Source organism: Mirounga angustirostris, unplaced genomic scaffold (genome assembly GCF_029215605.1).
Source record: "Mirounga angustirostris isolate CCGP_5_RB_7025 unplaced genomic scaffold, mMirAng1.0.hap1 SCAF_10, whole genome shotgun sequence".
Classification (NCBI taxonomy): Eukaryota; Metazoa; Chordata; class Mammalia; order Carnivora; family Phocidae; genus Mirounga; species Mirounga angustirostris.
In genome coordinates, this window is record NW_026991718.1 from 94,487,619 (window position 1) to 94,513,688 (window position 26,070).

The window sequence follows — 26,070 nt, forward strand, 5'->3', positions numbered from 1 at the left end:
ATGTGGGTTCCAGATCACGACTTAGAACAATTCCTGATCATCGCCCCCCCACCTCAGAAGGCTCTTTGTGCCAACCCTCCAGCAGGCAATAACCCTCTGAAAATAACCCCTTGCAGGTCATTGTTGCCTGTCCTTGAACTTCAGGTAAATGGATGCTTGCTTCTGTGGGATCTGTCCACACTGGTGTGTAGAGCTGTGATTTATTTTTTTTTTTTTCATGCTGCGTAGGTGTGGATTGTTTTTACCTGATGCTTCAGTTCCCTTCCAAGTTTAATGTAAGCCCAGAATAAGCAAACCACTGCCTCTGGATCAGAGACAAATGACCTCCCAGATTGGCTGTTTTATAAGGAACTTCAACTGAAATTGAAATAGTCACAGGCTGCTTCTCAAACTGGTTACACTACCCCAGGGTAACTGCAGGACAACAGGTCAACCAGCAAACTTTGGGGGTCGACCTTTTAAAGCCTAAAAGAAGCCCTCATATGTGCATAAGATTTGGACACAGCTTTGAATGGAAAAAGCACAACCCATTTCTTATGCATTTTTTCCACCCTCTTTTTCTTCTAAATGAGAGTTAAGTAGAATAGGTACCATCAGGAGAGATTCCCACCCAGTCCTTGCAGAGCCATGGTGCAGCCTTTCAATCAAATGTCAGTGGACTTAGAAAGTACAAGAGAGCTTGTTAGAAATGTCAGTTCCCAGCCCCAGCCTGGAAGTCTGCAGTATGCACAATTTCCCAGGGGTTCTTCTGTGTTAAGGTTTGAGATCTGCTGTTCTAGGGAATACAGCTTGGCATGTATTTTTGGTGGATCCTGGAGGGCAAATCTAAAGATGAAAAATATATTACCTTGAGCCTTTTTGTCAATATTTTTAATTGACTCGTTTAGGATGTTTGGAAGAAATAAAGACAGGGTACACGAACACACCCTATAGCTCTATGGCTATATCTATCTTCTGTTTCACACAAGTGGTATCAAAAATAAAAGTGACTCCTATGGGGACACCTGGCTGGCTTAGTTGGTTAAGCGTCTGACTCTTGATTTCAGCTCAGGTCATGATCTCAGGGTCCTGCGATCAAGCCCCGTATTGGACTCCATGCTCAGCCCAGAGTCTGTTTGAGATTCTCTCTCCCTCTCCCTCTGCCCCTCTCCACCGCACACTCGTTTGCTCTCTCTCTCAAAAAAAATTTTTTTTTTTCCAAAAGAAAACACGTAAACCCCACTAGTTTTATTTGGAAACTTCGGCACACAGGACACTGAGTACAGCAGGGAGGGCCCTGAGGGCTTATTTCTGTTAACATATCAATACTAGGCTTAGGAATCCCATGTTTTTAATCAAGAAAATAGATCTATAAAATGTTTTATCATTTTTGCATTTCAAGACCTCATCCTGATAAATATGGTATACATCTTAAGTAGCAAAATCATCCTGTATTATGAATAGTGTTAGGTCTTTTTTGTCAAGTTAAGCAAAATCGTATGTGTCTCTGGATAGGCAAATAGATGTCAAAATATAAATAGATATAAATATACATGGATATAAAATATAGAGATCTCTCTACATTTATATAGAGAGATATAAATAGGTGTAATATATAAACATATATAAATATCCTTGTGTTATAAAAAATTACACTTATATAATATAAAATATATATATATTTTTAGGTGGTTGACAATGGTTACTTCTGGAGGTGGGATTACAGGATTTTGGATGGGGATCAGTGAATAAAGAGGGTCTTTCACTTTTTACTTTATACTGTTTTATATTTTTGGAATTATTTTTCTGGCATCGGCATGTCCTTTTTTTTTAATTTAAAAAATAAGGAAAAATTAAAAGAATCTGTTCATGTGTAAGTAGTTAAGACAGTTGACTTAAATTAGAGGAATTGACATGGTTTGACTTTGGCAGGACTGAGCAGAAGGCTAGGTCAGGAGCTCCAGGCCACTTTGCCCAGCATTTCCTGGCTGCCCTGTGCCCTGAGGCTTGCCTCTGAGGAGCCTAGGATGGCAGAGGTGGGACAGCCCACCCAGGTGCTCGGCCTTAGCTGGTAGAGCAGGAAGCTGGACTTCTGATTCTGATTTGGCCGCAGATCTAAAGTGCAGGCATTTCTTCCCTGTTCCTCCATGTCCTCACTGATAACTAGAAAGATGCTGCCAGCCCTTCTTCAGAAGGTTGCGGCAAGCCTGTGTTTTGAAAATACAAAACAGTCCAAAGAAAGAGATGCCAAAGTCTGTTGCTCTTCACACTTGAGTAACCCTGTGTTATCGGTAATGAGGGTAATCGCAGCAAACCTCTCTTCCCCAGCACCCGGAATCTAACTGCAGATCAGAGTCCACTTTAAGCCCAACTCAACTGCCAAGGGTAACATCCTAAGAGTTGTAAACACATGACCCATCACCAAGCCCTTGTCCCCGGAGAGACCCGAAGTCAGGCTCTAAGTCAGTGGGATGGCCCCATGTTGTACAGTGCTGTATCCAGGTCCTTATCTCATTTCATTCTCCCAGGACACCAGCCACCCCAAGGTAGGGGGCAGTCCCCACAGCTGACCTTGAAAAGCGGTGATAGCGCGCCCCTGGTGGCAGTGGTAAACATCCTCCTGGGGGGATTTCTGATCGCCTGAAAGTGGTTACTTTCCACCCTACCTGCCCTTGACTGACTGGTTCAGCTTAATCTCAGACTGAATCCAGTCTCCACCCTTTCTGCTCAGGCAACATCTGACTTTGAGGTGACTGCTGCGTCACCTGTAGCTCTCTCCGTCCCCAGAGTTCGATTCACTGGAGAGATTTCCTCAAACTTTTATTATGGCCATACTGCCTTCCGCCACTTAAATATGTCACTTGTTTAATAGTAAATCTCTTCTTTGAAAATTTATACCTCAGGTAGACAGGACTCATCTGTACCATTTCCTTTCCAACCATTTAGGTCCGCGCTACCCAAAATGTCATCCATGGGCCAGGAACATGACACCCTTTGGGAACTGCTTGGAAATGCAGATCTCAGGGCCCACAGCACACCTGCTAAATAAAAATCTGCTTTTAGACAAAATCCATGAAAGATTCCTATGCAGAGGAAAGATGGAGAAACATGGATTGGGTTGGTACTTCCTCTAGGACTTCATAACAACCCATATTTATGGTTAACTACAAACTATACTACTCAAGATTACATATACTATTTTATTTTTTGAACTTGCAATGTCTCATTTGCTTTCAAACACCTCTTAAATAAGGAAAACCAACAAAACCAAATTCTGAATGTTTAAGCATTTAAAGTAATCTATGAGCAATAGATACTGAAGTCCCTAAGGATTAAGAATTTCAGCCACATCATTAAACATTTAGCTGTGAGTAGTGAAAATTGCAGAAAATATTCAAAAGAATTTCTAAGATAAATCCCATACCTATCATAAACTACGTTAGTTCACAACACAACTAGAATTCATTTGAAATACAAAGGGTATAAATTAAACTTTCAAAATCAGCATGAGAATTTGAGAATACAACCCTGACTTGGTATGATATTTTTTATTTTCTTTCAAAATGTTTCCATCCATCATTTGCATTAGTCATATTCTTGTTGGAATATTATGTCCAAAAATATCAAGTTTTTGAGTAGGATGACAAAAATTATTGAAGGAATGGAAAAAATAGTCCTTTGAGGTGTTAATAATTGAGTGCAACAAATTTTTTAACTTTTTATTTTGAGCTATTTTTTTCTGATGTTATTTTATTAAGTTTTTTATTTTAAATCCAGTATAGTTAACATGCAGGGTTATATTAGTTTCAGGAGTACAATATAGTGATTCAACAATTCTAATATTACTCAGTGCTCATCAGGATAAGTGCATGCCTTAATCCCCATCACCTATTTAACCCTCCTCCCCTCTGGCAACCATCAGCTTGTTCTCTACAGTTAAGAGTCTGTTTCTTGGTTTCTATCTCTGTTTTATTCTTTGCTTGTTTGTTCTGAGCTAATTTTAAACTTACAGAAAGTTGTAAAAATAGTACAAAGAGATCCTGTAGACCCTTCATGAATTCCTCCTAATGTTATCATGTTAGTATCATCTAGTATCTACTAGTACCTTAGTAATGTTATCATCTTAGTATCATAGTACCTTAGTAATGTTATCATCTTAGTATCATAGTACACTATGAAAATCAAATCTATAAAATTAACAGAGGTACAATGCTATTAAATAAACTACAGACCTTGCTCAAATTTTATCACTTTTTCTTCTCATGCTCTTTTTCTATTCCAGTAACCAATTCAGAATGCCACATTGTATTTAGTTATTATTTCTCCAATTATTTCATCCAATCTATGACAGTTTCTCAGCGTTTCCTTATCTTTCATGACTTTGATGCTTTTGAAGAATACTGATGGTTTATTTTGTAGAATGTTTCTCGATGTAGGTTGGTCTAATGTTTTCCCATGACTTGCATGAGGTTATACATTTCCAGCAAGGAAATGATACTGAATCTATCAAGGGTTTGTGATGTCAAGATGTCTTGTCACTGGTGATGTGAACCTTGATCACTTGAAGTTAATATCTGGGGTTGGGGGAAGATACTTTGAAACTATGCAAATTTTGTTTCACTTCAAATTTTCACCCATTAATTTTAACATCCGTTGGTGGATCTTATGCACAATAATGATTAGTGTGGTATTTAACCATTCTGTCTGAAAGTTACTTACCATATCCCTGAAGCCTTTAATAACTATTAGAGAAGACTTACGTGTTTGTGAGTAAAGTGGGAATTTGAGGAGGGAGGCGAGCTGTGTTCAAACAACAAACAAGGAGGGGAGGGGAAAGGAAAACAGGCTGTGTTTCCATCCTACCTTGATATCCCAGGAAGTTATTTATGTAGTACAGTATCCATCTTCAAGACCTCCTAGATCAGATTTCACAACCTATCCATAAGTATGAATCTACCAGTCAAGGAATCCAGGCTTATTATTCAGAATTTTGTCTTTAAAGGAACAAGCATGCTTTAAAAACAAGAGGAGAAAAATCTAATAACTGTCTATATGATCCCAAACCTGGTGTTAGTGAAGTACATAAATCAAGCTGAGGAATTTATTATAATCAAACAGACTGTATTTTTTATTTTGTCATCCATATTTTATTAGTATTAACAAAGTATTTGATAGATGCAATTTTGTCTTTGATTACTTCAACTGGTTTTCATGAAGAAATCTTTGGTCAGACCTTTGGGTATTATGCTACTGGTGACCACCAACTTCAAATGTCATGGTTCAAAAGTGTTTTGTTTTGTTTTGTTTTTAAAACATGCACTCTTCTCTCTTTGTATTTAACGAAACCTCAGAGACCTTGAAATTACAACAAGGGCTCCTTTTTCCACATAGCAAATCACTTTTATTCCTTCCCAAGCAACAGTCTCTGGTTCCAGAACTATAAATGAATTGAGCCCAAAAGCAGGGCTCAAAGGAACCAGGAGCTATTTCTGGCTCTTCTACTGATATGCATTAGGAGAATGTCATAAGCCCCATGTGCTTTCATTTTCTCATTTACTAAAACGCTAGTTTCTTTCCTGTCTCCAAGATAAAGAGCTATCACATCATCACTCATAGTGGTGTACAGATATCAGGGACTTCCAAATTTCTGATAGGAGAAACTGCTGTCACCTGTTAGATCAACTAAGAATAAGAAAGATGAGGGGCGCCTGGGTGGCTCAGTCGTTAAGCGTCTGCCTTTGGCTCAGGTCATGGTCCCAGGGTCCTGGGATGGAGCCCCGCATCAGGCTCCCTGCTCAGTGGGAAGCCTGCTTCTCCCTCTCCCACGTCCCCTGCTTGTGTTCCCTCTCTCGCTGTGTCTCTCTCTGTCAAATAAATAAATAAAATCTTTAAAAAAAATAAGAAGAAAGATGAAAGTTTTTATTTTACCTTCACTCATTCCTTCTGATGCTATATCTTTATGTAGATCCAATTTCTGACATATATATGTGTGTATTTATACATATATATACACATGTATATGTGTATATATATATATATATGAATGACAGCAATGAGTAATGATACAAGGGATCAAGGGATGGAGGGGAAGAATTAGGATTATTTTGTTATTATAAGATTTTGCACTAACCATGCAACATTGTTTGAAAATGAATTTGAATTAGTTATAAATATATATTTCTAGAGCAACCAGGAAAAATGTATAACAGATATGCTAAGAAAGCAAAGAAAATGGGGTCATCTAACATGTTAAATAAAAATCACAAATGTCAGAAACAGAGTGGAGAACAAAAACATGAACAAAAAACAAGGGCAGTGAGTAGAAAACAATAACAAATATGGTTAATATCCATCCAGTTGTATCAATAACCACTTTAAACATCAATGGTCTAAATATACCAATTAAAAGACAAAGATTGTCAGAGAGGATCAGAAAGCAAGACTCACCTATATGTTGTGTATAAAAAACACACTTAAAATATGAAGATACATATAGATTAAAAGGAAAGAAATGGAGAAATATATAACACTAATAAAAAGAAAACAGGAATAGTTATATTAATTTTTGATAGCTCAGACTTCAGAGCAAGGAAAGTTATGGAATAAAGATGGACATTACATAATGATAAAGGGGTCAATGCTCTAGGAAGACATAACAGGCCTTAAGGTGTTTGCGCCTAATAACAGAGTGTCAAAACACTGAGGCAAAAACTGATAGAATTTCAAGGAGAAAAAGATGATTTCATTATTATAGTTGGAGATTTCAACATCTTTCTCTCAGAAATGCACAGATCCAGCAGGCAGAAAATCAGTAAAGACATTGTTGAACTCAACAGCACCATCAATCAACTGGATGTAATTGGCATCCATTGATTACTTCATCCAACAACAACAGGATACACATTCTTCTCAAGCCCATATGGAACATTCACCAAGGTAGACCACATTCTGGGCCATAATGCACACCTTAATAAATTTAAAAGAATAGAAATCATATAAAGTATACTTTCAGAATTAAACTAGAAATAAATAACAGAAAGCTGGAAAAATCCCCAAAATATTTGGAGTTTAAACAGCACACTTCCAACTAACATATGGGTCAAGAAGACATCCCAAGAAAAAAATTAAAATATTTTGAATGAAATGAAAGTGAAAAAATGCAACTTATTAAAATTTGTGGGATACAGGGAAAGCAGTAGCTTAGAGGCGATTTTATAGCATTGAATGCATATATATTTAAAAAATGAGAATGATCTAAAGTCTATAATCTAGGCTTCCACCTTCAGAAACAAGAAAAAGAAAATTAAATCAAAGGTAAACAGAAGAAAAGAAATAATAAAGAGACCAACAGAAATCAATGAAATTAAAAGCATGAAATCAATAGAGAAAATCAACAAAAAAACCCCACTAATTATTCAAAAATAATAAAATCAATAATCTTCTAGCAAGGTTGGTTTTTTAAAAAGGAGAAGACAAATTACTAATATCAAAAATGAAAGAGGGGTCATTACCACTAACCCCATGGATATTGAAAGGAGAATAAAGAAATACTATGAACAACTCTATGCCCACAAATTTGATAACCTAGATAAAATGGATCGATTCCTTGAAATGTGCCAAAACTCACACAGGAAGAAATAGACAACTGGAATAGGCCTACATCTATAAAAGAAATTGAATCAATAATTAATAACTTTCTAGAAGAGAAAGCACCAGACCTAGATGGATTCACTGGTGAATTCCAACAAACATTTAAGGAAGAAATTATACCAGTTCTCTAAAATCTCTTCCAAAAGATAGAGAGAGAAGACTTTGTAACTCACTCTATGAGGCCAGCATTACCATGATAACAAAACCAGACAAAGATATTACAAGAAAAAAAAAACTATACACTAATATCTCTCATGAACATAGATGCACAAATCCTCAAAAACCATTAGCAAATCAAATCCATACACCATGACCAAGTGGGATTTATTCCAAGTGTGCAAGGCTGGTTCAACGTTTGAAAATCATGAATGTAGTCCTTCACATCAACAAGCTAAAGAAAAAAAATCACATGATCATCTCAATAGATGCAGGAAAAAAAAAAGTTGGACAAAACCCAACACCTGATCTTGATAAAAACTATCATCTAGGAATAGATGAAACTTCCTCAGCTTGATAATCTACCAAAAACCTTACAGCTAACATTATATTTAATGGTGAGAAACTAGAAGCTTTCCCACAATGATGAGAAAAAGGGCAAGTCTGCCCCCTCTCACCATTCTCACCACTTTCAACATCATAGACATCCTAGCTAATGCAATAAAATGAGAAAAGGAAATATAAGGTAAACAGATTGGGAAGAAATAACTGTTTTGTTTTGCTTTTATTTTGTGGATGACATGATGGTCTATGTAGAAAATCTGAAGGAATAGACAAAAAAAAAAAATCTCCTGGAGCTAATAAGCAATTATAGCAAGGTTGCAAAATACAAAATACACAAAAGTTGATCACTTTTCCACATACCAGCAATGAATAAGTGGAAAGTGAAATTAAAAACATGATACACTTACAGCACTCAAAGAATTAAATAGGCATAAACCTAACAGAATATGTAGAAGAACTATATGAGCGAAACTCTTAGACTCTGATGAAAGAAATCAAAGAGGGCGCCTGGGTGGCTCAGTTGGTTAAGCAACTGCCTTCGGCTCAGGTCATGATCCTGGAGTCCCGGGATCGAGTCCCGCATCAGACTCCCTGCTCAGCGGGGAGTTTGCTTCTCCCTCTGATCCTCCCCCTCTCATGCTCTCTGTCTCCCATTCTCTCTCTCAGATAAATAAATAAAAAATCTTTAAAAAAAAAAAAAAGAAAGAAAGAAATCAAAGAATGATATAAAAAAGAGCTGGCCCATGTTCATGAATAGGAAACTCAATATTGTCAAGACGTCAGTTCTTCCCAACTTGATCTTTAGATTCAATGCAATCCCAATAAAAAATCTTAACAAGTTATGTTGTGGATATTGAAAAATTGATTCTAAAGTTTATATGGAGAGGTAAAAGACCCAGAATAGTCAACATAATTTTAAAAGAGAACAAACTTGGAGGACTGATGTTACCAGACTTCAACACTTACTATAAAGCTACGATAATCAAGACAGTGTAGTACTTGAGAAAGAATAGACAAATGTATCAGTGGGAAAAAAATAGGAAACTCAGAAATAGACCCACATAAATAAATTCAACCGATCTTTGACAAAATAACAAATTTAAAAGAATAGAAATCATATAAAGTATACTTTCATAATTAAACTAGAAATAAATAACAGAAAGCTGGAAAAATCCCCGAAATATTTGGAGATTAAACATTAAAGATTAAAAATGGACTAAAGATAGTCTTTTTAACAAACGATACTGCAACGAGTGGACATCCACACGCAAAAAAAAAAAAAAATCTAGCTATAAACCTCACACCCTTCACAAAAATTAGCTCAAAATTGACCCTTGACCTAAATATGAAGAAAAAATATGAAACACCTAAAAGATAAAATAGGAGAAAATCTAGGTGATCTTGGGCATGGGTATGACTTTTTAGATGCAATACCAAAGGCATGATCTATGAAAAAAACTACTTGATAAGCTGGGCTTCATTAAAATCAAAAACTTCTGCTCTGCAAAAGACACTGTCAAAAGAATGAGAAAACAAACCACAGACTAGGAGAAAACATTTGCAAAAGGATCGTGATAAAAGACTGTCATGGAAATTATACATAAACTCTTAAAACTCAACAAGAGTTCTATAATCTCTTGTAAGTCTTGTAGTCTGCCTGTGATTAAAGAAGACAATGGACATGGCCCACAAGCTATCTACTTCAGACCAGTAACTCTCTTACATTACTCACTGCTTTATTACTTTTTGAACACACAATTGCAGGATGTGCATAAAAGTTGGCATGCTTGTGAGCTCCTCATCCACTCCTGACCTTGGCCATGCATGTTCTATCACTGGTTTCAGGGGTCTTTCCTTCACCGAATTTCCATTCTATAAATAGTTCTTCAACAGACTTATATGTGAACTAGCAGAAACTGAAAAACTCTTAGTAAACTGTTCACCATTGCTGTCAAATGTAAGAAGGCTTTGTGATCTTACGTGTCCAAATGCCTGATGCAGGATACAGAAGGGGCATGTTAAATAATCTTATGACCCTTTTTGAGTACAGAGTTTTCTAATTCAGCAAAATATTTTTAAAACCCGGGCACCTGGGTGGCTCAGTTGGTTAAGCAACTGCCTTCGGCTCAGGTCATGATCCTGGAGTCCCGGGATCGAGTCCCGCCTCAGGCTCCCTACTCAGCAGGGAGTCTGCTTCTCCCTCAGACCCTCACCCCTCCCATGCTCTCTCTCTCATTCTCTCTCTCAAATAAATAAATAAAATCTTTAAAAAGTAAAAAAATAAAAATATTTTTAAAACCCACTTTTAAAAGGAACTTTGCATATGGGGTCCTTGCCTTCATCTATTACTGAGAATGACTACTATCTAAAACAACTACTGTGACCTATTTTTGTTTCAAACTTAAGCTCTTATTAACTCAAAATTATAAAGAATTTTCTTCTTAAAGCACTTGGAATTCTGTTATTTGGATTTTTATTTACAGTCTTCAAAGTATTTTTCTTCATTCTCTTTTTTAAAATTACATTTTGACTAAAGATGTTTTATTACAGGGTTTTGAATCTTTTTCTTCCTGTGGAAGCTTGAGGAGGCAAAGTTGAAGTTCTGCTTTTAACTTGTCAACATAAGATATGAAGAAGTCCCACATAAGACTTTCTGATACCTTGTGTGGCATGAAATAACTAAAAAATAATATAGTTCACAAAGTTAACCTTGTTTAATGCTATGGATGCTAGTATACCACTTACATTATTATTTTTTTACCTTACTATGATATTATTAATTTTTTAAGATTTTATTTATTTATTTGACACAGAGAGAGAGAGAGCAGCAGAGGGAGAGGGAGAAGCAGACTCCCTGCTGAGCAGGGAGACCGATGTGGGACTCGATCCCAGGACCCTGGAATCATGACCTGGCTGAAGGCAGACAACCTACTGAGCCACCCAGGCACCCTCCTTATTATTATTGTTATGAACTGATTTTGTGTCCCTCTAAATTCCTATATTGAAGCTCTAACCCCCAAGATGACTATTTGAAGATTGGATCTTCAAGGAGGTAATTATGGTTAAAATGAGGTCAAGAATGAGACCCTAAACCAATAGTACTGATGTCCTTATAAGAGCAGCAAGAGTCACCGGGAGCATGGGAACAGAGGAAAGGCCATGTGAAGACACGTGAGCAAGTGCCCATCTACAAGCCAGGTAGAGAGAGCTCACTAGAAACCAAGCATTCTAGCGCTTTGATCTTGGCTTTCATCCGCCAGAACTGTGAGAAATAAATTTCTGTTGTTTAAGCCACCCTGTCTTTAGGATCTTGTTATGGCAGCTCAAACAGACCAATACAATTATTATTCAAATTTTTATAAACAGTTGTTTGCTCCGAAGGGATGAGATGGTTGGTCATATTAAAGTTATTTAGCTAGTCCCCTCTCTTTTAAAAATTCATAATAATTTTCAATCTCTTTCCCTGTTAAAATATCTGAAAACACTAATTACTTTTATTTTTTATTTTGTAAAGATTTTATTTATTTGACAGAGAGAGAGAGACAGTGAGAGAGGGAACACAAGCAAGGGGAGTGGGAGAGGGAGAAGCAGGCTTCCCACTGAGCAGGGAACCCAATGCGGGGCTCGATCCCAGGACCCCGGGATCATAACCTGAGATGAAGGCAGACACTTAACTGACTGAGCCACCCAGGTGCCCCTGAAAATACTAATTACTTTTATAAATAAATGTAATGCCTCACAATTACCATTAATTAGTATAACACTTTACTCTTATAATAATAAACACACACTTATACTTTAGCTAACTAACAGAATTTCAAATTTTGGAGACTTTTCACTCTAAGTTACATCTAAAATGTTTGCTTATATTCAGAAATAAATATTCAAATATCAAAGATAAATCTAAAGGACATGTCTATTCCTGTTGCTGGCATTGTTTCCAATTAGATATATATTCCCTATGCAATCACGTGATCATTGATCAAACGGAAGATAAGGTTGCAAAATAGGGTGGTGAAATAGACAAATTAGGCTATTTAGACTTCAAAGACTGAAATCAGGCAAAGCCAAATAGCAGACTACAGTCCAATATTGAGGTCAAAGCTAAACTATGATGCATCTTTATGCTTTGTGCCTGCACTTACCGGTAAACCCAATTAAACTAAAAAATGCCCAAGGGAGAGCTAGCCAACCAGAGGCTCAGGTCTTTTGGCGATGTCATTTTTAGAATATTTTAAATTCATGGTCTGAAAAGTTTTACAGCTTTGCTGCAGTGTTTATAATCAAAAACAGCATTTGAACATTCTGTATGGAACAAGCTGTATAGATGTGTTCCTTCACTCTCGAAGAGCTCTCTGAAGCTTTCTGCTACAGTGTATCTGCTCTGAACACCCATCAAAGCCTGTCTGAATGCCCTGAGCCACCTCAGAAGGGCTCATCACATCTGTGATTGAGTCAGATCCTTACATTGGGATTAGGTACCGTTTCATTGAAGTATCCTTCCTGGGGCACCTGGCTGGCTCAGTCAGTACAGCATGTGACTCTTGATCTCACAGTAGTGAACTCGAGCCCCACATTGAGCATAGAGATTACTTCGAAAATAGACAGATGATAGATGATAGATAGATGATAGATAGATAGATAGATAGATAGATAGATAGATAGATAGATAGATAGATAATAGATAGATAGATGACAGATAGATAGATAGATGATAGATAGATAGATGATAGATGATAGATAGATGATAGATAGATAGATAGATAGATAGATAGATAGATAGATAGATAGATAGATAATAAAAGAAGTACGCTTCCTGAAAGCACACGAGCAACTCTCTGTGAGTCTAACTTGATGGGCATGTCAGTGAGGAGTATGTATTTTTGATAAGTTGCATTTTCTTTTTCATTTAGTTCAAAATATTTGTAAGTTTCTCTTGAGACTTCTTTGAACCATGTGTTATTTAGAAGTATTTTTTAAAAATTTTCAACTATTTTAGGATTTTCCAGCCATCTTTCTGTTATGAATTTCTAGTTTAATTCTACTGTGGTCTGAGAACATACTTTGTATGATTTCTATTCTCTTAAATTTGCTAAGGTGTGATTTACGACACAGAATGTGGTCAGGCTTGGGGAAAGAGCCATGGGAGCTTGAGAAGAATGTGTATTCTGCTGTTTTTGGATTGAGTATTCTATAAACGTCAAGTTGATTGATAGTGCTGTTCAGATCAACTATATTCTTACTGATTTTCTGCTTGCTTTGTTTATCAATTACTGAAAGAGGGATGTTGAAGTCACCAACTGTAATAGTGGATTTGTCTGTTTCTCCTTGAAGTTCTATTAGTTTTTGCCTCACATATTGACACTGTGTTGGTGCATACACACTTAGAATTGTTACATTTCCTTGGAGAATTCAGCCCTTTATCGTTCTGTAATGCCCCCCTTTATCTCTGATCATTTTTCTTGTTCTGAAGTCAGTTTTGTCTGAAATTAATGTAGTTACTAGTTTTCTTTTTATTAGTGGGGTATGGTATATCTTTCTCTACCCCTTTACTTTCAACCCATCTGAGTCTTTATATTTAGAGGGTTTCTGGTAGACAAGGTGTATCTGAGTTTTGTTTTTAGATTCACTCTGACAATCTTTGTCTTTTCATGTGGGTATTTAGACCGCTCACATTTATTGATTATTGATATAGTTAGATTAATATCTACCATGTTTGCAACATTTTTCTGTTCATCATACTTGCTCTTTGTTTATTTACTTTCTTCCTCTCTTTCCTCCTTTCTCTGGTTTAAATTGAACATTTTATGATTCCATTTTGTTTCCTTGCTTAGCATACAAATTACATTTCATTAAAAAAAATTTAATGGTTGCCCTACAGTTTGCAATATACATTTACAACTAATCTAAGTTCACCTTCAAATAACACTGTATCAAGTTCACGTAGCACAGCTGCCTTGTAACAAAAGAGTATTCCCAGCCCCTCCTTCTTATCCCTTATGGCATTGCTGTCATTCCTTTCATGTATCCATATGTTACAATCACCCTATATATTGTTATAATTAAACAGTTATCTTTTAGATCAATTAAGAATAAGCAAAAAAGGGACTGCATAAAACTGAAAAGCCTCTGTACAGCAAAGGAAACCTGCAACAAAATAAAAAGACAATCTACAGAATGGAAGAAAATATTTGCAAATCATATATCTGATAAGGGTCAAATGTCCAAAATATATAAAGAACTCATACAACTTAATAGGAAAACAAATAAACAAACAATCTGATTAAAAATGGGCAGAGGGTCTGAATAGACATTTTTCCATGGAAGACATACAAATGACCAACAGGTACATAAAAAGATGCTCAACATCACTAATCATCAGGGAGATGTAAATCAAAACCACTGTGAGATATCACTTCAACCCTGTCAGAATGGCTATTATCAAAAAGAAAAGAAATAACAAGTGTTGATGAGGATGTGGGAGAAAAGGGTACCCCTGTGCACTGCTGGTGGGAATATAAATCGGTGCAGTCACTATAGAAAACAGTATGGAAGACCCTCAAAATATTAAGTATAGAACTGCCATATGATCCAGTAATTCCACTTCTGGTGTTTATCTGAAGGGAATGAAGTAACTATTTGAAAAGATATCTGCACTCCCATGTTCACTGCAGCATTATTTACAACAGCCAAGACATGGAAACAACCTAACTATCCACTGATGGATGAATGAATAAAGAAGATGTGCCATATATTGTGTATATATGTATATATAGTATATATATTGTGTATATGTATTGTATATATATAATTCAGTCATAAAAAGGAAGGAAATCCTGACATTTGAGAAAAAATGGATGGACCTGGAGGGTATTATGGTAAGTGAAATAAGTCAGACAGAAAAAAGGCAAATACTGTGTGATCTACCTTATATGTGGACTCCAAAAAAATAGTTGAACTTAAAGACACAGAGAACAGACTGGTAGTTGCCAGAGGTTGGGGGTAAGGGTGGGTGAAATGGGTAAAAGTAGAGAAAAAAAAATAAGAAATATAATTTTAAAGAATTTTACCTTCTTTTATTCCTTCTCTGATGTTCTCCCTCTCCTTATAAAAGATCCAAGTTTCTGACTTATATAACTTTCTTTCTCCATCAAGAACTTTTTAAACATTTCTTTCTGGACAGGTGTGCTGGCAATAAATTCCCTCCATTTTTGTTTTACTGGGAAATCTTTATTTCTCCCTCACCTTTGAAGGATAATTTTGCTGGATATAGAATTCTATACATTTTTCTTTCAACATTTTAAATATTTCACCCCACTCTCTGCTTGTTTGCAGGACTTCTAATAAGTTCTCTATAATTCTTATTCTTGTTTCTCCAGAGACAAGGTCCTTCTCACACTCCCATCTTCTTTCCAGACTTTGTCATTGGTTTCATGTAGTTTAAATATGATATACCTAAGTGTAGATTTCTTTGGTATTTATCTTGGTGTTGTCTGAGCTTCCTGCACCTCTGATTTTGTCTGCCATTAATTTTGGAAAATTCTCTGTCATTATTACTTCAAATATTTTATCTTCTTTGTCTTCCTTCTTTTGATATTCCAACTATGTATATCTTACACTTTTTGAAATTTCCCCATTGTTCTAGAAATATCTTGTTCTGCCTTATTTTTTAAAGAAATTACAATTTGGGAACTTTCTATTGGCATATCTTTAACCTCTCTGCTTCTTTCCTTGGCTGTGGTGAGTATACTAATGAGCCCATCAAAGGCTTTCTTCATTTTTATTACAGTGTTTTTGATTTGTAGGATTTCCTTTTGATTATTTGTTATGGTTTCCATCTCTCTGCTTACATTATCCATCTGTTCTTGTGTGTTGTCTACTTTTTCCATTGCAGCCCTTAACATATTAATCATAGTTATTTTTAATTCCCTGTGTAACGATTTTAAAATCTGTGGCATATCTGAGTCTAGTTCCAATGCTTCCTTTTCCTCTTCAGACTGTTTTTTTTCTTGCCTTTTAGCACGCCTTGCAATATTTTATTAAAAATAAAATATAAATAAAAAAATAAATAAGAACTAAAGTAAAACCTTTAGTGTAAGTTTTATATTAATCTAAGAGTTGGGTTGTGCTTAATGTTTGTTGTAATGGCAGATGTCAGAGACTTCAAACGTCTAACGTCTAATGTCTTTGTTTTTGTCTCTCTTGTTGCCTTTGGGATCCTTAAATAGAATCTGTACCTTGGAGCTTTTTCAGCTATAATCCAATGTTGTTATACTAGAGTCCTATTGATGTGGTGGTAAGGTGTTGGGGAGAGGAAGCATGCCATAATTGTTTGATTAAATATCAGGCTTTTAATAGGCCCATGATGGGTGCCTGCGTGGCTCAGTCAGTTGGGCATCTAACTCTTGATTTTGGCTCAGGTCATGATCTCAGGGTCGTGAGATCCAGCCCCACGTCAGGCTCCACGCTCAGCAAGAAGTCTGCTTGAGACTCTCTCTCTCCCTCTGTCCCTGCCCTCTAAAATAAATAAATAAATCTTTTAAAAAATGTTAATAGGCCCATGTCCCTGTGCCCTGACCTTCACAAGTGTTACTTAGCTTTTCTTCCTCCCTTTATATTCTGGCAACATTCTTCCTTTTGGATTTTGAGAGCAAGCATTTGCTATGGAGGACTCTCTGGGCATATCTCACAATGTTTACTTCTCCTCTCCTCCTGCCACAGCCAGGAGGTGATCTTTCTTGGCCCTTCACCATTAAGAACCTGGTGGATTCCTAGAAGTGGATCCAAGAGAGTGTGCGGGTCCTCTAAGACTGCAGATTCCAGGAGATTATCACCGTTAAGCTAGTCCACACTTAGCCTCCAGCAACTCATCAAAATTACCATTTAAGTGTTCCTACCTATTTGTGGCTCCAGTGGCTTCTGCTCCAAGTAAGCAGCTTCTCTACTTGCTATCTCTCTAGATTCTGGAGTGGTGGATGACCCTCTGATCTCAAATCCTTGATGGTTCCAAGAAAATTCTGTTTATTTTCAGTTTGTTCAGAATTTTTCTTGCTGTAAGAACAGGATCATTTCCAAGCTCCTTGCATGTTGGAACTGAAATCGGAAGTTCTGTGTCTGTATTTTTAAAGTAATGGAAAATCTAACAAGGGGATTTCTTTGCTCATCTAACTGGGAGTTTCAGAGGCAGTTCAAGGCTTATGTTTGGTTTGATCCGTGGCTCAACAACACCAATAAGAACACAGATTCCTTTCATTTCTCTGTTCTATCTCCTTAGTATCATCTATAATCTGGATATTACAAGATCACAGCCAAAAATTTCCATGGCCACATGCTTTCTGAGAGAAAAAAACTTTCTCTCTGCCTTTTCCCAACACTGAAAAAAAACCTTGGGCTTCAATTTTGATCAAACATCTCAGGTCACATGTTCATTGTATCACTTAGCTATTGGACAAATGCTGTGTAACAACTACAGAATCTCTTGTCGTTTAATAGTAAGTATTACTCATGTGTGTGAAGGTTATCTAGTAGATCTGCTAATGTCATCTGGGCTCATTGACATGCTTACAGGCTGGGTGGGGGTGTGCTGATTTAGGCTGGGGTGCACTGGATGGCTCTACTTCAAGCTAGGGAGATTTTGCTCCACTGTCCTTCATTCTGCTAGGACCTGAGGCTAGCTGAGTCCATTATTGTTAGAGAAGTGACAGGAGTTCAAGAGGGGAAGTGAAAACAGAAAGTCTCTTAAAACCTCTACTTGAAACTGGCCTCATGTTAATTCTACTCACAATGCTACTGGCCAAAAGAAGTCACATGACCAAGGCTAACCAACATCAAGGGACAAGAAAGTACATTCTGCCCACAATAAAGATGTAATAAGGGTGTAAATATAGATGAAAATTAAAGTCAAATACTCAATCTGTTGCTCTCACAAGTAAACCAGTCACTGCTTTCATAGGAATATGAATACCCTGATTGACAAGAACTAGTCAAAACCCACACCTTAGAGCTGCTGGTTGATTTGTACTCTGAATCTGTTAGGGCTGCCATAACAAAGTACCTCAGATGGGTGACTTAAACAACAGACATTTTTTTTTTTTTTACTTTGGCCTGTAGATGGCCATCTTCTCCCTGTGTCTTCACATGGTCTTCCCTCTATGTATCTATGTCCTAATTTCCTCTTCTTATGAGGACTCCAGTCATATTGGATTAAGACCCACTCTGAGAAAGGTAACCAAAAATGTCCACTTCATGGAAGGCACTGGAGGAGAAGTATTGTGGTTAGCCAAGACTGCAGAATACACCACCCAGGAGTATGACTGGGTCAGCCCTTATCACAAGATGTGAGAGCAGTATACTCCTTCCACACCAGGGACATGCTGAGGGCTGTGCTCTGCTGTGATAGGAAGTCCAAGCCCTGTATACCCTCTGAGGACTGCTGGAAGTCCCTCTCTAACGCAAAGAATTATTTTGCCATGTATTTATGTGAGAAAGTAGAAAAAGTCTACTCTGACTACTAGATCAAAATCAAAGAGTGGGAAATAACCCACTGAGAAATCTGGTGACCTCTCGACCATTTTCTTGAACTGGCCCCACTTCAAGCGTGACTGGATTTTTTTCTAGATGACAGGCTCCCATTGGCATTTCTAAAAGTACAAAAGTTTGCAGGTGAGTGATTGATGCTTTTCTTGGCACACCTGAGCCATTCTTTCCTAGTGAGTGAGTGGCAGTAATGCAATATTAAGTACAATCATGACTGAACTTAAGCCCAAGTTGAACAGGTCATAAGAACTTGTCATCATGAGCACTTGTGACTAAAGAGCACTATGCATGTGTAGTCTCTACTCGAGACCACCATTGACCATCCCTGTGGAAAGAGCCAGCCAGTGGACTCACAGTATTAGTTTGCTGGGGCTACTCTAACAAGGTACCCACAAAGTGAGTGGTTTAAATGACAGAAATTTCTTGTCACAGTTCTGGAGTCCACAAGTCCTAAATTGAAGTATTGGCAGGGTTGCTTCCTTCTTATGGTTGTGAGGAAGAATGTCCTTTGCCTCTTGCCTAGCTTCTCATACTTTGAGTAATCTTTGGTGTTCCTAGGCTTGCAGATGTATAACCCCAATTTCTGCCTCCATTTTTATATGTCATTTTCCATTTATGTGTCCAAATTTCACTTTTTTATAGGGACATCAGGCATATTGGATTAGGGCCAACCCTAATGATTTCATATTAATTTAACTAGTTATATCTGCAACTACCCTATTTCCAAATAAGGTCATATTCTGAGGTACTGAGAATTAGAACTTCAACATATGAATTTGGGGGGTGGAGGCACAATGGAATCTATAATAATAAGCAAGGTACCCATTAACCACATAGACTCTATTTCTTATAAAAAACTCAAATATAGATTGGTAGCATCAAATCACTGTGCTATGTAGCAAAATAAATATCAGGAGGAACCAGAATGATTCCATGTGGGACCTTGCTTTCTTTAGTTTTGGTTTAATTGAGGAGTAAAAATTTAGAACAACTGAAAGAGTAGACATCCTTTAAGCAATCTTCACTGAACATTGTTTTTCTAAACTGGACTATGAATTTGAAATTATACAGTGTGACCAGGACCTGGAAAGCTCTTATAATTTTTGCTGACTACAGTCCTATATGTCTTAACAGCAAAGTAGAGAAGCCACCCACCCAAAGAGAAGACCAGCCAACTTAGTCTCAGAAGTGAGATGATGGTGTATCCTGAAAACCCTTTTCATGAAAAATAATAGGAACTAAGTTGAGATGCCTAAACAAGTAAATATGGGGATGTTTTTAAAGACCCAGGATGTCTCCCAAATTCCAAGGGCAGGAACACTGCAGTCCCAGGAACAAGGGTTTGGCATTCTACAGGGAAATCAAGAAGTCATCATTTCCTAGTTCTTGCGTGTTCTTCTGTGCTCTATTTTCTCTGTCTCTACATTGTTCTCTTTGTCCTCCCCCTCCTCCTCCTTTTCATTCTTCCTTTCTTGTCATCCTTCTCTTTTTTCTCCGCTCTCCTCTATTATCCAAGTTCTCTCCACACTGCCTTCTTCAGGCTCTCCAATTCTTATGTAGACAGACAATCTTCTTGGTATGGCATACCTAAAAATGTTAAGAAAAAATATCAAAACATCTTTCAAGATGCCAAACTGAGTTTGGAAAGCAAGAGAATCCCTTTGAGTGTAGCTATTCTGAGCTGCCTATTGAATGCACACCTATTAGAACGGTCATGGACAAAAGGGCAAGAAATAACAAGTGTTGGCAAGGATGTGGAGAAATGCACCCCAAAGGGTCTGAGGGGAGTCCTGCACCTCACAAAAATACTTGGCCAGTCAGCCAATATCAGAACAAAATGAAGGCTTGTTAACAAGAAGAAGGAAGAATGACTGATACATAAACACACAGTGGTGTCTTCCATACACACATAGCGTTCAGCACCATCCAGGACACATTCCCATCCACCTCTCTAGTTTACTTTTCAAATAAAAGCTACTTCTCCGGCATTATCAAATTCTGGAGGAATTGTTTATTTTATCCCACTGGTTTCAGACGTCCACTCCCCTTGCCCATCCATATCTCCTGGCTTCTAGATCCACCATACATTCCTCTTTGGGTTTCTAGATTTCATTTTGCTTAATCCTTACCCAAAACAGGGCAAAAACAAACAAACCTGGGAAATAATAAGTATTATGGATGTGGAACTGAGGTTCAGAGAGGTGATATAACTTGCCCAAATCCAACAGCTAGCAAATGGTGGTCCAGGAATCCAAAGCCAAATCTGCCTGACTTTAGAGCCCATGCATCTAACCACCAGGCCATACATACTGCCTCCAGGTAGATTTTGTTCTAGCCCCTACATGGTGTCTCTTAAACAACAACACACAAAAAAAACCTGTCTTGACTGAGTCTTCAGAAAAAAATACCTCCAGCTGTTCTAAAATTTTGAAATACCTCTAATTTGTATAAGCATACCTCTGAAATCTGGAAGCAGAAAGTCTGCTGCCAGTTAATGACACCTGCATGTGGGATATGCTACATGGAATGGGCTGCCACTGGGAATAAGAGAAAAGGAGATGTGTCTCCTGCCTTCAAAAAAATCATGGTTTCAATGAACAGTTAGAACATCTAAAAAGAGCAATAGATCCTGCTTTCCTAGGGCAACTCATGAACACAGACAAATGAAAATAAAAAATACATTTCCAGGTGAGGCAGTGGAAAAAATGTTGACTTCGCAAAAACCTAAAAGACTTGGGTTTTGAAATAATTTCTGGCACAACTACTCATAAAACTTTGAGAACATTACTCAACCTCTCTGGGCTTTGGTTTTCTCACCCATCCAATGAATTATGTTAACGTCTGCCTCATAAGACCCAGATGAAATAGTGCATGAAAAGGATCTGCGACAATGAGAACTGACTGAATATCTTTTCTTGCTTTATATGTATATACTGTAATTTAAGGACTCACACAATTCTTAGTAGAAGATGTATGACCTTCATTTAGATGGTTTGGATCCATATCACCCCCTGATCCTGAGAAAGTTATCCTTTCTGATCCTCTTTGAACATAAATTTCTTTTCTTTTTCCATTTGACAAATTCTTATTGAGTTTCTACTATGTTTTAGGCACTAGACTAGACCAGCAGGGTCATGACCAACAGAATCTTCACCCTTTAAGGGCTTAAGGTACTTGTAGTAGGGATAATCACAGCCCCCTCATAGGTGCTTAAGGACAAGGAACACTGTGTGTAGCACACTGCCTGGCACATAGTAGTCCAGTTTGCATTGCAAACCCAGCCCATGAAAGATGAAAGGATGACAAATAGAGGGATAGGAGTCTGGGTTAGTTTTCTACTAATGCTGTAACAAATGACCACAAAGGTAATGGCTAAACACTGGGCTAAAATCAAGGTGTGGGTAGGGCTCCTTTCTGGAGACTCTAAGGGGAGTGATAAGAACTGAACTCTTTTCCCCCGCTGAATTCATATATTGAAGCCCTAACTCCCAATGTGACTATGTTTGGAGATAGAGCTTTAAGGAAGTAGTTAAGGTTAAATGAGATCATAAGGGTGTGGTCCTAATCCAATAGGATTGGTGGCCTGATAAGAAGAGGAAGGGAGAGATCTCTCACCTTATGCACACATACCAAGGAAAGGCCAAGTGGGGGAACAATGAGAAAATACCACCTACAAGCCAGAAAGAGGACTCTTACAGGAACCTAACTGGCAGCCACCCTGATCTTGGACTTCCAGCCTTCAGAACTGTGAGATATTTCTGTGGTTTAGGCCAGTCTATGATAGGAAAAGAGCTTTTTTGTTTGTTTTGTTTTGTTTTTTCCAGATTCTAGAAGTTGCCTACATTTGTTGGCTCATGGCTCTCCTCCTCCAGCTTCAAAGCCAGCAATGTTTTACCTCTCTAACCGCAGCTGAAAAAGTGCTCTATTTTTAAGGATTTGTGTGATTAGATTGAGCCCATCTGGATAATCCAGGATAATCCCCCATGTCAAGGTCCGAAACTCTAATCACATCCTCAAAGTCCCTTTGGCCATGTAAAGTAATATTCACAGTTCCTGGGGACTAGGTCATGGACATCTTTGGGGGGCTATTACTTTACATACCTGAGGGCCCAAGAGGGTCAGTTTGGAGTTGGGTCAAGGACTCTGACAGAATGTCTGAGAAGTGAACAGAAAGGGAGTGCATCTAGCAGAGGAAACAGTCAACAAAACCAAAAGACAACCAATGGAATGGGAGAAGATTTTTGCAAATGACATATCAGATAAAGGGCTAGTATCCAAAATCTATAAAGAATTTATCAAACTCAACACCCAAAGAACAAATAATCCAATCAAGAAATGGGCAGAAGACATGAATGGACATTTTTCCAAAGAAGACATCCAAATGGCCAACAGACACATGAAAAAGTGCTCAATACCACTCGGCATCAGGGAAATCCAAATCAAAACCTCAATGAGATACCACCTCACACCAGTCAGAATGGCTAAAATTAACAAGTCAGGAAATGACAGATGTTGGCAGGGATGCGGAGAAAGGGGAACCCTCCTACACTGTTGGTGGGAATGCAAGCTGGTGCAACCACTCTGGAAAACAGTATGGAGGTTCCTCAAAAAGTTGAAAATAGAGCTACCGTACCACCCAGCAATTGCACTACTGGGTATTTACCCCAAAGATACAAATGTAGTGATCCAAAGGGGTACGTGCTCCCCAATGTTTATAGCAGCAATGTCCACAATAGCCAAACTGTGGAAAGAGCCAAGATGTCCATCACCAAATGAATAAAAGAAGATGTGAGATACACACACACACAATGGAATATTATGCAGCCATCAAAAAAACCCAAAAAACAAAAAATGAATTCTTGCCATTTGCAATGACGTGGATGGAACTAGAGGGTATTATGCTAAGCGAAGTAAGTCAATCAGAGAAAGATATGTATCATATGATCTCACTGATATGAGGAATTCTTAATCTCAGGAAACAAACTGAGGGTTGCTGGACTGGTGGGGGGTGGGAGGGATGGTGTGGCTGGGTGATAGACATAGGGGAGGGTATGTGCTATGGTGAGTGCTGTGAATTGTTTAAGACTGATGAATCACAGACCTGTACCTCTGAAACAAATAATACATTATATGTTAAAAAAAAATAAAGAAGGTAGTAGGAAGGGAAAAATAAAGGGGGGGATATCGGAGGGGGAGACAAACCATGAGAGACTATGGACTCTGAGAAACAAACTGAGGGTTCCAGAGGGGAGGGGGATGGGGGGATGGGTTAGCCTGGTGATGGGTATTAAAGAGGGCACGTATTGAATGGAGCACTGGGTGTTATACACAAACAATGAATCATGGAACACTACATCAAAAACTAATGATGTAATGTATGGTGATTAACATAACATAATAAAATAAAATTAAAAAAAAAAAGAAAAAGAAAGGGAGTGCATCATGCCTTCTATTTGCAATTCACATGTATACCAGTTTCTCTCCCGCAACAAACACACTCAGCCAAAGAGAGAGAACAGAGGTGGTCTGGCCAGACATTTTCCCCCTCTAGACATGTTTGCGTGGTACATGGTCCCATAATACTTTGAGCTACTCACTCTGGTTTGCTAGTTTCTTTTCTATGGCATATACTTGATTCTGATCATTAGCAAAAGATCATGATACCATGATTTTCAGAAATCTAGCTCTTCCTCTTTAAGTTCATGAACTAAAAAGCATTACTTTTGTGTCCTAATGTCAGGACTGTTCAAGGAGAAAGTGAATCCTAAGATTATTTCCCGGCATTTATCTTCCTGTGGTCACCAGTCCCTCCACATTTTCCTCTGCCTGAACTCTCACCTTCCTCATTGAATCACCTGCGAAAGAAACCTTCAAAATTCCTGCCTTACTATTCAGAGCTCTACTTTTAAAATTTTAAAACCACTTAAATTTTAAACTTAAAAAAAAAAACAAACAACTAAACTATTCCCAAGGGGACAACATCTTCAAAATCAAACACACTGTATTAGTTTCCTAGGGTTGCTGTAACGAATGATCATAAACTGGGTCGCTTAAAAATAAAAAACTATTCTCTCACTGTTCTGGAGCAGAAGTCTAAAATCAAGGTGTGTGCAGGGCTATGCTCCTTCCAGCCTCCAGGGAGAGTCCTTTCTTGCCTCTTCCAGTTTCCAATGGCTGCCAGTGATGCTGGGCATTAGGTCACAGATGCAATACTCTAATGTGTCCCTCTGTTGTCACATCGCATTCTCCCTATGGGTCTGTTTTCTCTTCTTATGCAGACACCAGTCACTGGATTAGTCTGCACTCTAATCCAGTATCACCTCATCTTAATTAATTATATCTGCAAGGACCCTATTTCCAAATAAAGTCACATCCTGAGAATACAACACTCCACCGCCGCCGCTGCTGTGACCCGGACTGCGTGCCAGCAGCCCCCGGCCGACAACTCCACCACCATGGAGGACATGAACGAGTACTGCAACATAGAGGAATTCGCAGAGGGATCCAAGATCAACGTGAGCAAGAATCAGCAGGATGACGGTAAAATGTTTATTGGAGGCTTGAGCTGGGATACAAGCAAGAAAGATCTGACTGAATATTTGTCTCAATTTGGGGAAAATGTAGACTATACAATTAAAACAGATCCAGGGACTGGAAGATCTAAGAAGATTTGGATTTGTGCTTTTCAAAGATGCTGCTAGTGTTGATAAGGTTTTGGAACTGAAAGAACACAAATTGGATGGCAAACTGATAGACCCCAAAAGGGTCAAAACTTTAAAAGGGAAAGAACTCCCCAAAAAGGTTTTTGTGGGTGGATTGAGCCCAGATACTTCTGAAGAACAAATTAAAGAATATTTTGGAGCCTTTGGAGAGATTGAAAATATTGAACTTCCCATGGATACAAAAACAAATGAAAGAAGAGGATTTTGTTTTATCACATATACAGAAGAAGAGCCAGTAAAGAAATTGTTAGAAAGCAGATATCATCAAATTGGTTCTGGGAAGTATGAAATCAAAGTTGCACAACCCGAAGAGGTATACGGGCAGCAACAGCAACAACAAAAAGGAGGAAGAGGTGCTGCAGCTGGTGGACGAGGTGGTACTAGGGGTCGTGGACGAGGTCAGGGCCAAAACTGGAACTAAGGATTTAGTAACTATTATGATCAAGGATATGGAAATTACAGTAGTTTCTATGGTGGTGATCAAAACTATAGTGGCTATGGCGGCTATGATTATACTGAGTATAACTATGGGAACTATGGATATGGACAGGGATATATGCAGACTACAGTGGCCAACAGAGCACTTATGGCAAGGCGTCCCGAGGGGGTGGCAGTCACCAAAACAATTACCAGCCATACTAAAGGAGGATGTTGGAGAAAACAGGAGGAGATTGCTAAAGTT

At 38.0% G+C, this 26,070-nt stretch overlaps 1 pseudogene; it reads left to right on the plus strand.

Moving 5' to 3' along the window:
• On the plus strand, nucleotides 1-26,070 carry LOC123852062 (heterogeneous nuclear ribonucleoprotein D-like; annotated as a pseudogene).